The sequence below is a fragment of the Odocoileus virginianus genome, chromosome 8, assembly GCF_023699985.2.
Source record: "Odocoileus virginianus isolate 20LAN1187 ecotype Illinois chromosome 8, Ovbor_1.2, whole genome shotgun sequence".
NCBI lineage: Eukaryota > Metazoa > Chordata > Mammalia > Artiodactyla > Cervidae > Odocoileus > Odocoileus virginianus.
Genome location: NC_069681.1, coordinates 1,862,716 through 1,877,957, shown reverse-complemented (window position 1 = coordinate 1,877,957; position 15,242 = coordinate 1,862,716). Strand labels below are relative to the sequence as shown.

The 15,242-nt window shown below is 38.9% G+C and overlaps 1 pseudogene; it reads right to left on the bottom strand.

Moving 5' to 3' along the window:
* Positions 1 to 15,242, bottom strand: part of LOC110137535 (ubiquitin carboxyl-terminal hydrolase 10-like) — a 43,254-nt pseudogene that overhangs the window by 17,017 nt on the left and 10,995 nt on the right.

Here is a 15,242-nt window from a genome sequence, read left to right as displayed (position 1 = left end):
AATTTGCCAGATGAATACTTGGCAATGTGACACTTCTTTCATAGCTTATTCTCTGTTTTAATGAAAATGTTCACAATGCTTTGGTTCCATCTGTTAGAGAGAGTGAAAACAACTAACTGCTATTCAAACAACAACAAAAAATACAGCTTTCTAGAAAACTATATCTAGTGCCACCAAAATGTAGAGTTATTTGTAAAATTTAAACTTCTGCCTCACTTCTAAAAAATGTTGCAATTCCATTGCATCTTGGACTCAACATATAAATAATTTATGCAAAAATTTTAAATTTAAATTATTCCCCCACACTCCAAATGCAAACAAATGCTTTCAAAGTTATTGTGACCATGAATCTTATTGCAACAGACTACAGATTTTCATTATAACAATTTGTAAGCAAATATTTGGTTATTTTTATAAGCCACAAATCTGGCTGGGGAGAAAATGATATGTAATAAATAAAAACTGTGCATACCACAAAGTATGTTTGTTGTTACATTTCCAGATTGGAGATAACAATAAGCTATAATACAACAGTCTCCCTACTTTATTGATTAAATTTCCATAGCTTTTTTCCTCAGAGTAGATCAAAGTTTTATAACATTTCAATGAGTTATTTCTCAGTCATAACTCCAACATTTACCATTGTGTTGGCATGTAGTAGGCACAAATTACATGTTGGTTGAGTCAAAGACATGCAACAGTTGTTGATGTTATATCAAGGAAAGGCAATGAGGGAGAGACATAGAGGGGAGAACAAAATGGAAGAAAAAGAAAAGAAGCTGCGGGTCCCCCGTCTCTGTACCATGGAATCACCTCGGACTTTGGCTTCAGGTTTTTTTTTTTTTTAAACTTTGAAATACTCCTTGTTGTGCCATTAGGAGGACTAAGACTGAGAATGACCCATTGGTGACATGGTGTAGGGGTTGGGGGTCCGTTACATCTGTTATACTTACAGAAATGTAGAATTATGAAAGTCTCATCTTGTGAGTCAGTCTTGCGTTTGAGTCAAGATGTCCTGGTTTTGTTTCAGTTCAGTACGTGCTGAGAATTAGTCTCACTGAATACTAGTTTTAGATATTTGAGTTTGAGCCTAGGCACTATAAAAGTAAAGATTCTGAGACCCATGAAGTTGAATAACCAGCTAATTATCCACTGAACAGGAAGTAAATTTTATTAATGTAAACTAAGGAACTATTTACTTTAGAACATCCCAAATTCTATATAATTTTAAAGTTCAAACAAGAAGAAAATAAACAATAAATTTACTCTTTTACTGAGTTATTTCCTAATGATAACAAAAGTTGTGTCTTATTGCCAAGAGGTAAATACTTGGTAGCGATATCTAGGCTTGGGGACTAGGTTCTAATCACTTAATACTTGGAAACATTTTATAATCTGTTTGATCTCAAACATCCTCCTCTGAAAAATGGGTATAATAATGATCCTACCTGGTTTATAGGATTCTGTTAGGATGAAAATAAAAATAAGAACAAGGGTCAAATTGTAAGCATGGGTCAAAGTGTTTCGTAAATTGTATGCTGTTAAAGTAAGGTATCTTTGGCAGTGTAGCTGCAGTGGTGTTAGTTGCAACACTCTGGACCTTTCCATAGGAATCAACTGCAGGGAAATCTCACTCATTGAAACTGTTGATCAGAAAAAGAAACTGATGCAGAATTGACTAAAAGATACTATGGAAAAAAGATAAAAGTGATTCTTGATATAAGAACAGAATGCTTTCCAAAAATAATGCCATGGAATAGTTGATACTTGGTAGTAAGCACTTCATAGTGAATATTTTTTAATGGTAAAAGAAAGAATTATTTCTGTGAAATAAACCACAAAGAAATTGATAGCTTACAGTGAACGATGTTGGATTCATGATCTTGGAAGAAGATTTAGCTTCGGGATCAGGGACCAGGATTGATCACTCAAGAGCTTTTGTGTAACAGAGTTTTATTAAAGTGAACAAGGGACAGAGAAAGCTTCCGATGTAGACATCAGAAGGGGGGTGGAGAGTGCCCCCTCACTAGCCTTAGCAACAGAGTTATTTATTTTTTCAATTGGTTATTACAGTAAATCAAAAGAATGTCTCAAGGTTGTAAGGGTCTTACAAAACCCACTCCCACAATGTACATTTTAAGATGACAGGATTAGTCAGAAGGGTCTTAAGAAGGATACAAAGTTGTTATATAATCCTTAGTACAAAGTTTAAGATAAGTTGTTTTGTAGTGTAATTATCAGTTTTGGGCTTAAAGAAAAAAAAATTTTTATGTGATTAAGATAAAGGGATATAGAAAAAAAGTTTGTCCTTTTCTCCTTCTTGAGAGCCCCAGACCACTTTCTCCTCCTCGGGGACCCTGGACTTCTTATCAACCTACCTAAGAATTGACTGTCTCAAAATGAACTGAGTTGAGTTGGTGAGTGCAAAGATCTTGAGCTCACCTCCATCCATGGGCACATGCACAGGCGCAGGATGGCCGAGAGGAGCTACTCCATGTCCAAGGTCAGGAGGGGTGACCGTGAGGAGATACTCCTCGTCCAAGGTAAGGAGCAGCGGCTGCGCTTGGCTGGAGCAGGCTGTGAAGAGATATCTCACGTCCAAGGTAATAGAAACCCAAGTAAGACGGTAGGTGTTGAGAGAGGGTATCAAAGGGCAAGCACACTGATACCATAATCACAGAAAACTAGCCAATCTGATCCTATGGACCACAGTCTTGTCTAACTCAATGAAACTAAGTCATGCCATGTGGGGCCACCCAAGACGGATGGGTCATGGTGGAGACGTCTGACAGAATGTGGTCCACTGGAGAAGGGAATGGAAAACTTCTTCAGTATTCTTGCCTTGAGAACCCCATGAACAGTATGAAAAGACAAAATGATAGGATACTGAAAGAGGAACTCCCTAGGTCGGTAGGTACCCAGTATGCTACTGGAGATCAGTGGAGAAATAATTCCAGAACGAATGAAGGGATGGAGCCAAAGCAAAAACAATACCCAGTTGTGGATGGGACTAGTGATAGAAGCAAAGTCCGATGCTGTAAAGAGCAATATCGAATAGGAACCTGAAATGTTAGGTCCATGAATCAAGGCAAATTGGAAGTGGTCAAACAGGAGATGGCAAGAGTGAATGTCAACATTCTAGGAATCAGCAAACTAAAATGGACTGGAATGGGTGAATTTAACTCAGATGACCATTATATCTACTACTGTGGGCAGGAATCCCTTAGAAGAAATGGAGTAGCCATCATGGTCAACGAAAGAGTCCGAAATGCAGTACTTGGATGCAATCTCAAAAATGACAGAATGATCTCTGTTCATTTCCAAAGCAAACCATTCAATATCACAGTAATCCAAACCTATGCCCCAAGCAGTGACACTGAAGAAGCGGAAGTTGAATGGTTCTATGAAGACCTACAAGACCTTCTAGAACTAACACCCGAAAAAGACGTCCCGTTCATTATAGGGACTGGAATGCAAAAGTAGGAAGTCAAGAAACACCTGGAGTAACAGGCAAATTTGGCCTTGGAGTAAGAAATGAAGCGGGCCAAAGGCTATTAGAGTTTTGCCAAGAGAACGCACTGGTCATAGCAAACACCCTCTTCCAACAACACAAGAGAAGACTCTACACATGGACATCACCAGATGGTCAACACCAAAATCAGATTGATTATATTCTTTGCAGCCAAAGATGGAGAAGCTCTATACAGTCAGCAAAAACAAGACTGGGAGCTGACTGTGGCTCAGGTCATGAACTGCTTATTGCCAAGTTCAGAATTAAATTGAAGAAAGTGGGGAAACCCACTAGACCATTCAGGTATGACTAAATCAAATCCCTTATGACTATACAGTGGAAGTGAGAAATAGATTTAAGGGACTAGATCTGATAGAGTGCCTGATGAACTATGGATGGAGGTTCGTGACATTGTACAGGAGACAGGGATCAAGGTCATCCCCATGGAAAAGAAATGCAAAAAGGCAAAATAGTTGTCTAAGGAGGGCTTCCAAATAGCTATGAAAAGAAGAGAAGCAAAAAGAAAAGGAGAAGGAAAGATATTCCCATTTGAATGCAGAGTTTCAAAGAATAGCAAGCAGAGATAAGAAAGCCTTCCTCACTGATCAATGCAGATATAGAGGAAAACAACAGAATGGGAAAGACTAGAGATCTCTTCAAGAAAATTAGAGATTCCAAGGGAACATTTCATGCAAAGATGGGTTCAATAAAGGACAGAAATGGTATGGACCTAACAGAAGCAGAATATATTAAGAAGAGGTGGCAAGAATACACAGAAGGAATTTACAAAAAAGATCTTCATGACCCAGATAATCACGACGGTGTGGTCACTCACCTAGAGCCAGACCTCCTGGAATATGAAGTCAAGTGGACCTTAGAAAGCATCACTGTGAACAAAGCTACTGGAGGTGATGGAATTCCACTTGAGTTATTTCAAATCCTGAAACATGATGCTGTGAAAGTTCTGCACTCCATATGCCAGCAAATTTGGAAAACTCAGCAGTGTTTTCCAAATTCAGCAGCAGTTTTCTACAGGACTGGAGAAGGTCAGTTTTCATTCCAATCCCTAAGAAAGGCAACCCCAAAAAATGCTCAAACTACCACACGATTGCACTCATCTCGCACACTAGTAAAGTAATGCTCAAAATTCTCCAAGCCAGGCTTCAGGAATACATGAACCGTGAACTTCCAGATGTTCAAGCTGGTTTTAGAAAAGGCAGAGGAACCAGAGATCAAATTTCCAACATCCTCTGGATCATCAAAAAAGCAAGCGAGTTCCAGAAAAACATCTATTTCTGCTTTATTGACTATGCCAAAGCCTTTGACCGTGTGGATCACAACAAACTGTGGAAAATTCGTCAAGAGATGAGAATACCACACCACCTGACCCACCTCTTGAGACACCTATATGCAGGTCAGGAAGCAACAGTGAGAACTGGGCATGTAACAACAGACTGGTTCCAAATAGGAAAAGGAGTACGTCAAGGCTGTATATTGTCGCCCTGCTTGTTTAACTTATATGCACAGTACATCATGAGAAACACTGGGCTGGAAGAAGCACAAACTGGAATCAAGATTGCAGGGAGAAATATCAATAACCTCAGATATGCAGATGACACCACCCTTATGGCAGAAAGTGAAGAGGAACTAAAAAGCTTCTTGATGAAAGTGAAAGAGGAGAGTGGAAAAGTTGGCTTAAAGCTCAACACTCAGAAACCTAAGACCATGGCATCCGGTCCCATCACTTCATGGGAAATAGATGGGGAAACAGTGGAAGCAGTGTCCAACTTTATTTTTTTGGGCTCCAAAATCACTGCAGATGGTGATTGCAGCCATGAAATTAAAAGACACTTACTCCTTGGAAGGAAAGTTATGACCAACCTAGATAGTATATTAAAAAGCAGAGACATTACTTTGCCAAAAAAGGTCTGTCTAGTCAAAGCTATGGTTTTTCCAGTGGTCACGTATGGATGTGAGAGTTGGACTGTGAAGAAAGTTGAGTGCCGAAAAATTGATGCTTTTGAACTGTGGTGTTGGAGAAGACTCTTGAGAGTCTCTTGGACTGCAAGGAGATGCAACCTGTTCATTCTAAAGGAGATCAGTCCTGGGTGTTCATTGGAAGGACTGATGCTGAAGCTGAAACTCCATTACTTTGGCCACCTGATGAGAAGAGTTGAATCATTGGAAAAGACCCTGATGCTGGGAAAGACTGATGGCAGGAGAAGAAGGGAACAACAGAGGATGAGATGGCTGGATGGCATCACTGACTCGATGGACATGAATTTGAGTAATCTCCCGGAGTTGGTGATGGACATGGAGGCCTTGCGTTCTGCGATTAATGGGGTCGGCAAAGAGTCGGCCACGACTGAGCGACTGAACTGAACTGAACTGATGAGAAAGATGAAAATCTATCAGAAAAGATCACAACCAAAGACATAAAGAAGGAATCACAATGGGACAGGTAGGAAGGGTGGAAACACAGTATGTGTACTGTGCTGTGAAAATTGCTTCAGCTGTGTCTGAACTTTTGCGACCCTATGGAGTGTAGCCTGCCAGTTTCCTCTGTCCATGGGATTCTCCAGGCAAGAATACTGGAGTGGGTAGCCATTTCCTTCTCCAGGGGATCTTCCAGACACAGGGATTGAAACTGGGTCTCTTATATCTCCTGCATTAGCAGGTGAGTTCTTTACCTCGAGCATCATCTGGGAAGCTCGTCACAGTACAGTCAGCATCTATACTCCTAAGGGGACGACCCACAATGAGAGGATAATTATAATTGCAGAGGATCTCCCAAAGGAGCAGTGGGTCCAAGTCCCATATGAGATTTTCCAGTCCGGAGGTCCTGTACCAGGAAACTGATCCCCCAGAAAGTTTGGCTTTGATGGCCAGGAGAGCTTACTTTCAGGAGAACCATAAAGTCGTTGGAAATAGAAACTTCATTCTTAAATGGTACACACAAATCCTTAAGTGCTCTGGGAGCCAGAGTAGAAGCATTATTAGTTTGAAAGGGTCAAATCTACCTGCTAAACTTGGACAGTCTCCCATAGATGCAGGAAGCAAATGGAGTTAACCTAGGGAACACAGTTGCTGGAGGCAGCCATTTTGCTCACCACAGACAGTCTTGTTCACCACAAAGACCCTGGTGCTGGCAAGCATCATTTTGGAATCCTCCCTCTAGCTTAGTATCACTGGGACCTGGCCCCTCACACCTGCTTGTTGGCAGGAGCACTGTAAATGCTTCAGGTCAGGCAAATTGCTGGGTGGAGACACAGCGCCAACTATACCAGGCAGGGTGCCCTAAGACCCTCTAAGCTCACAACCACCCCAGGACACCGCCCTGTCCACCACAGGGGCCAGGATCTGGCTACACATGAAACAGCATGAATTAATCTGGAGGATATTATGCTTAATGAAATAATTCATACAGATAAAGACAAATATTTATGTTATCACATATATGTGGAATTAAAAAAATAAAACAAAAGGATTAATATCACAAAACAGAAACAGATTCACAGATATAAGAACAAAGTAGTGGTTACCACTGGAGAGAGGGAAGGGAGAGGATCAAGATGTGAGAAGAGGATTAAGAGGATCAACTATTACATGTAAGACATAAGCCACAAGGATATATTATACAGGACAGGGAACACAGCTAATATTCTACAATAGCTTTAAATGGAGCATAATCTATAAAATCACTATACTGTACACTTAAAACTTATATAATATCTTGAGTGAACTATAATAAAAAAGAAACCATGAAGGAGCATTATATGTGAGTATTTTTAAGGTAAAAGAAAGAAATGCAGGATGATATGGCAGTGGTTAAAAAAAGAAAATAGAAAAATTAATAAAAAATAATAAAACTAATAAGTAATAAAAAAATAACCAATGTGTCACTGAAGAAAATAAAAGAAGAAATAAAAAAAATATCTAGAGACAAATGACAATGAAAACATGATGACCCAAAACCAATGGGACACAGGAAAAGCATTTCTAAGAAGGAAGTTTATAGCAATGCAATCTTACCTCAGGAAATAAGAAAAATATCAAGTAGACAACCTAACCCTACACCTAAAGTAACTAGAGAAAGAAGAACAAAAATTAGTAGAAGAAAAGAATTCATAAAGATCAAAATAAATAAATGCAGATAAAACACACACATACAAAAAGCAATAACAAAGACCATTGAAACTAAAAGCTGGGTTTTTTTGAACATTTAGTTGCTCCCATGTCCTCAGTTCACTTCAGTCTCTCAGTCATGTCCGAATCTTTGGGACCCCATGATTGCAGCACGCCAGGCCTCCATGTCCAACACCAACTCCCGGAGTTTACTCAAACTCATGTCCACCGAGTTGATGATACCATCCAACCATCTCATCCTCTGACATCCCCTTTCCCTCCAACCTTCAATCTTTCCCAGCATTAGGCCTTTTCTAATGAGTCAGTTCTTCCCATCAGGTAGCAAAAGTATTGGAGTTTCAGCTTCAGCATCAGTTCTTCCAATGAATATTCAGGACTGATTTCCTTTAGGATAGACTGGTTGGATCTGCTTGCAGTCCAAGGGACTCTCAAGAGTCTTCTCCAACTCCACAGTTTGAAACCTTCAATTCTTCGGTGCTCAACTTTATAGTCCAACTCTCACATCCATACATGACTACTAGAAAAACCTTAGCTTTGTTTTTTTTTTTCTTTTCTTTTTATTTATTTATTTTTTTTCCATTTATTTTTATTAGTTGGGGGCTAATTACTTTACATCATTGCAGTGGTTTTTGTCATACATTGAAATGAATTAGCCATGGATTTACATGTATTCCCCATCCCAGTCCCCCCTCCCACCTCCCTCTCCATCCGATCCCTCTGGGTCTTCCCAGTGCACCAAGAGAACAGCATCGAAACATGTATATTATCTAGGGTGAAACAGATCACCAGCCCAGGTTGGATGCATGAGACAAGTGCTCAGGCCTGGTGCACTGGGAAAAACCTTAGCTTTGATGAGATGGACCTTTGTTGGCAAAGTAATATCTCTGCTTTTTAATATGCTGTCTAGGTTGGTCAAAATTTTTCTTCCAAGGAACATTTGTCTTTTAATTTCATGACTGCAGTCACCATATGCAGTGATTTTGGAGCCCCCCAAAATAAAGTCTCTCACTGTTTCCCCATCTATTTTCTTTGAAGTGATGGGACCAGATGCCATGATCTTAGTTGTCTGAATGTTGACGTTTAAGCCATGTTTTTCACTCGCCTCTTTTACTTTCATCAAGAGGCTCTTGAGTTCTTCTTCACTTTCTGACATATGGTGTCATCTGCATATCTGAGGTTATTTGTATTTCTCCTGACAATCTTGATTCCAGCTTGTGTTTAATCCAGCCCAGCGTTTCTCATGATGTACTCTGCATATAAGTTAAATAAGCAGGGTGACAATATACAGCCTTGATGTACTCCTTTCCCTATATGGAACCAGCCTGTTGTTCCAGGTCCAGTTCTAACTGTTGCTTCCTGACCTGCATACAGATTTCTCAAGAGGCAGATAGGTGGTCTGGTATTCCCATCTCTTGAAGAATTTTCCACAGTTTGTGGTGATCTACACAGTCAAAGGCTTTGGCATAATCAATAAAGCAGAAACGTTTTTCTGGAACTCTCTTGCTTTTTTGATGATCCAACGGATATTGAAATTTGATATCTGGTTCTTCTCTCTTTTCTAAAACCAGCTTGAAAGTCTAAAAATTCATGGTTCATGTACTGTTGAAGCCTGGCTTGGAGAATTTTGAGCATTACTTTACCAGTGTGTGAGATGAGTGCAACTGTACAGTAGTTTTAACACTTTTTGGCATTGCCTTTCTTTGGCATTGGAATGAAAACTGACCTTTTCCAGTCCTTTGGCCACTGCTGAGTTTTCCAAATTTGCTGACATATTGAGTGCAGCACTTTCATAGCATCATCCTTTAGGATTGGAAATAGCTCAACTGGAATTCCATTACCGACACTAGCTTTATTTGTAGTGATGCTTCCTAAGGTTCACTTGACTTTGCATTCCAGGAGGTCTGGCTCTAGGTGAGTGATCACACCATCGTGGTTATCCGGTCACAGAGATCTTTTTTGTACAGTTCTTCTGTCTATCCTTGCCACCTCTTCTTAATATCTTCTGCTTTTGTTAGGTCCCTACCATTTCTGTCCTTTATTGTGCCCATCTTTGCATGAAACATTCCCTTGGTATCTCATTTTCTTGAAGAGATTTCTAGTCTTTCCCATTCTGTTGTTTTCCTCTATTTTTTTTCAGTCTATGAAGACATTTAATTTTTTTTCCATTTATTTTTATTAGTTGGAGGCTAATTACTTTACAGTATTGTAGTGGTTTTTGTCATACATTGACATGAATCAGCTATGGAGTTACATGTATTACCCACCCCGATCCCCCCTCCTACCTCCCTCTCCACCCGATTCCTCTGGGTCTTCCCAGTGCACCAGGCCCGAGCACTTGTCTCATGCATCCAGCCTGGGCTGGTGATCTGTTTCACCCTAGATAATATACATGTTTCTATGCCGTTCTCTCAGAACATCCCACCCTAGCCTTCTCCCACAGAGTCCAAAATTCTGTCTGTACATCTGTGCCTGTTTTTCTGTTTTGCATATAGGGTTATCGTTACCATCTTTCTAAATTCCATATACATGCGTTAGTATACTGTATTGGTCTTTATCTTTCTGGCTTACTTCACTCTGTATGATGGGCTCCAGTTTCATCCATCTCATTAGAACAGATTCAAATGAAGTCTTTTTAATGGCTGAGTAATATTCCATGGTGTATATGTACCACAGCTTCCTTATCCATTCATCTGCTAATGGGCATCTGGGTTGCTTTCATGTCCTGGCTATTATAAACAGTGCTGCAATGAACATTGGGGTGCATGTGTCTCTTTCAGATCTGGTTTCCTCGGTGTGTATGCTCAGAAGTGGGATTGCTGGGTCATATGGCAGTTCTAATTCCAGTTTTCTAAGAAATCTCCACACTGTTCTCCATAGTGGCTGTACTAGTTTGCATTCCCACCAACAGTGTAAGAGGGTTCCCTTTTCTCCACACCCTCTCCAGCATTTGTTGCTTGTAGACTTTTGGATAGCAGCCATCCTGACTGGCGTGTAATGGTACCTCATTGTGGTTTTGATTTGCATTTCTCTGATAATGAGTGATGTTGAGCATCTTTTCATGTCTTTGTTAGCCATCTGTATGTCTTCTTTGGAGAAATGTCTGTTTAGTTCTTTGGCCCATTTTTTGATTGGGTCATTTATTTTTCTGGAATTGAGCTGCAGGAGTTGCTTGTATATTTTTGAGATTAATCCTTTTTCTGTTACTTCATTTGCTATTATCCTCCCAATCTGAGGGCTGTCTTTTTGCCTTGCTTATAGTTTCCTTTGTTGTGCAAAAGCTTTTAAGTTTAATTAGGTCCCATTTGTTTATTTTTGCTCTTATTTCCAATATTCTGGGATCCTCTATTTCTTTGCATTGATCAGTGAGGAAGCCTTTCTTATCTCTCCTTTCTATTCTTTGGAACTCTGCATTCAAATGGGAATATCTTTCCTTTTCTCCTTTGCTTTTTGCTTCTCTTTTTTTAATAGCTATTTGGAAGGCTTCCTCAGACAATCATTTTGCCTTTTTTTCATTTCTTTTTCTTGGGGATGCTCTTAATCACTGCCTTCTGTACAATGTCATGAACCTTCATCCATAGTTCTTCAGGCACTCTGTCTATCAGATCTAATCCCTTGAATCTACCTGTCACTTCCAGTGTATAATAATGTGGAATGGTTTGCCTTGGAAACGAACAGAGATTATTCTGTCGTTTCTGAGATTGCATCCAAGTACTGCATTTTGGATTCTTTTGTTGACTATGATGGGTACTCCGTTTCTTCTAAGGTATTCTTGCCCACAGTAGTAGACATGATGGCTCTCTGAGTTAAATTCACCCATTTCAGTCCATTTTAGTTCACCGATTCCTAAAATGTCAGTGTTCACTCTTGCCATCTCCTGTTCGACCACTTCCAATTTGCCTTGATTCATGGACCTGACATTCCAAGTTCCTATGCAATATTTCTTTTTACAGCATCAGACTTTACTCCTATCACTAGTCACATACATCCACAACTGGGTGTTGTTTTAGGTTTGGCTGTGTCTCTTCATTTTTTCTTTAGTTATTTCTCCACTGATCTTCAGTAGCATATTGGGCACCTACCAACCTGGGGAATTCATCTTTCAGTGTCCTATCTTTTGCTTTTTCATACTGTTCATGGTGTTCTCAAGGTAAGAATACTGACGTGATTTGCCATTCCCTTCTCCAGTGGACACGTTTTGCTTCCATGACCTAGTGATTGTAAATAGTGCTGCAGTGAATATTGAGGTGCATGTCCCTTTTTGAATTATGGTTTTCTCAGGGTGTAAGCCCAGTAGTAGAATCACTGGGTCATATAGTAGTTCTAGTTTTAGTTTTTGAAGGAACCTCCATGCTTTTGTCCATAATGGCTGTCTCTGTTTACATACTCATCAACAGCGGGATAGAGGGAGTGGAAGGGAGACCCAAGAGAGAGGGAGTATATGTATACATATAGCTGATTCACTTCATTGTACAGCAGAAACCAACACATTATTGTAAAACAACTACTATCCAATTAAAAAAAAAAAAACAACTGGTTCTTTGAAAGGATAGACAAAGTTGATAAACCTTTAGCCAGACTTAACAAGGAAGAAAAGGGAGAAGGCATAAATCAATAAAATTAGAAATAAAAAAGGAGAAGCGACAACACCACAGAAGTAAAAAGATCATAAGAGACTACTGTAAGCAACTATGTGTCAATTAAATGGACAACCTAGAATACACAAATCTTAGAAAGGTAAAGCCTTTCAAGACTGAATCAGGAAGAAATAGACAAAATGAATAGAGGAATCACAAGCCCTGAAATTGGAACTGTGATTTAAAAATGCCCACAAACAACAGTCTAGGACCAGATGGCTTCACAGGCAAATTCTATCAAATGTTTAGAAAAGAACTAATACCTATCCTTCTCAAACTCTTCTTAAAAATTGCAGAGGAAAAACTACTCTTAAGCTCATTCTACAAGAGCACCATCACCCTGACACCAAAACCAAATGAAGATGACTCAAAAAAGATAAAATTATAGGCCAATATCACTGATGAATATAGACAACCAATTCTCAACAGAATACTAGAAAATAAATTAAACAACACGTTGAAAGGATCCTACACCATGATCAAGTGGGATTTATCCCAAGAATACAAGGATTTTTCAGTCTATACAAATAAATCTGTGTAGTATGCCACATTAACAAATTTAAGAACAAAAGCCATATGATCATCTCAAAAGATGCAGGAAAAGTTTTTGACAAAATTCAACACCCATTTATGATAAAAACTCTCCAGAATGTGAGCATAAAGGGTACCTTACTCAACATAATAAAGGCCATATATGACAAACCCACAGCTAATATCCTTCTCAATGATGAAAAATTGGAATAATTTTCTCTAAGATCAGGAACAAGACAAGTATGTCCACTTTCACATACTTTTATTCAGCACAGTTTTGGAAGCCCTAGCCATGGCAATCAGAGAAGAAAAAGAAAGAAAAGGAATATAAATGAAGCAGAAGTGAAACTGTCACTGTTTGCAGATGACATATTTTACATAGTAGATCCTAAAGGTGTTACCAGAAAACTACTAGAAGTCATCAAGGAATTCAGTAAATTTGCAGGATACAAAATCAACACAGAAAATTCTCTTACATTTATATATACTAACAAAGAAAGGTCAGAAAGAGCAATTAAGGAAATAATCCCATCTGTCATTGCATCAAAAAGAATAAAATATTTAGGAATAAACCTACTCAAGGAGGTAAAAGACATGTACTCAGAAAACTATAACATGTTGATGAAAGAAATGAAAGATGACACAAACACATGGAAATACATACTATGTTCTTGAATTGGAAGAATCAATATTGTCAAAATGACTATACTACACAAGACAATCTATAGATTCAATGAAATCCCTATCAAATTAGCAATGTCATTTTTCACATACATAGAACAAAAAAATTTAACATTTTTATGGAGACACAAAAGATCCCAAATAGCCAAAGCAATTTTGAGAAAGAAAAACAGAACTGGAGGAATCATGTTCTCTATACTGCACAGTTTCAGGAATCAACACAGTATGGTACTAGCATGAAAACAAAAATATAGATCAATAGAATAGGATAGAAAATCCAGAAATAAAATCTTTCACCCATGGTCAACTAATCTCTGACAAAGGAGGCAAGAATACACAGTGGAGAAAAGACATGATTCTCAATAAGTGGTGCTGGGAAAATTGGACAGTTACACATAAAAGAATGAAATTAGAGCACTTTCTAACATCACACGCAAAAGTAAACTCAAAACAGATTAAAGACCTAAGTGTAAGGGTAGATACTAGAAAACTCCTAGAAGAAAACATAGGCAGAACACTCTGACATAAATCGCCACGGTATGTTTTTGGATCCACCTCCTAGAATAAAGAAATTAAAAACAAAAATAAGTAAATGAGATCTACTTAAACTTGAAGGCTTTTGCACTGCAGAGGAAACTGTAAACAAAGTGAAAGGAAAACTCTCAGAATGGGAGAAAATATTTGCAAATGAAGTGACAGACAAGGGGTTAATCTCTTAAATACACAAACAGCTCAAGCAGCTCAATCAAAGAAGCAAATAACTCAATCAAAAAGTGAGCAGAAGATCTAAATAGACATTTCTCCAAAGAAGGTATACAGATGGCCAAAAAACACTTGCAAAGATGCTCAACATAGCTAATTATTAAAAAAATGCAAATAAAATCTGCAATGAGGTATACCTCACAATGGTCAAATGGTCATCAACAAAAAACCTATAAACTATAAATGCTGGAGAGGGTGTGTGTCGAGAAGGGAACCCTTCTGTAATGGTGGGAATGTGAACTGGTACAACCACTATGGGGAGCAGTATGGAGGTTTTTTAATAAACTAAAAACTGACATACTGTATGACCCAGTAATCCCACTCCTAGACATATTTACAAAGAAAACCACAGTTAGAAAATATACATACATCCCAATATTCATTGCAGCACAATTTTTTCCAGTAGCCAGGACATGGAGGCAACCTAAATGTCTATCAACAGGGGGATAGATAAAGAAGACATGGTACATATATACAATTGAATATTACTCTGTCATAAAAACAAAAATATTGCCATTTGCATCAACATGGATGGACCTGGAGATTATTATACCAAGGGAAATAAACTAGACAAAGAAAGACAAATGTCATATGGTACATGTGGCATCTAATAAAAATGAAACAAATGAACTTCTTTTTAACAAAAAAGAAACAAACTTACAGACCTCGAAATCAAACTTATGGTTACTGAAGGGGAAACATAGGGGCAAGTGACAGGCTTTCCAGGTGGCTCAGTAGTAAAGAATATACCTGCCAGTGCAGGAGAATGCAAGAGACACAAGAGATGCAGGTTCGATTCTTGAGTCAGGAAGATTCCCCTGGAGGAGGAAATGACAACCAACTCCAGTATTCTTGCTGGAGAATTCCATGGACAGAGGAGCCTGGCCTGGCAGGCTACAGCCCATAGGGTTACAAAGAGTCAGACAGGACTGAACACACACACATGCACCAGGGCAAGTGATAAATTAGGAGATTGA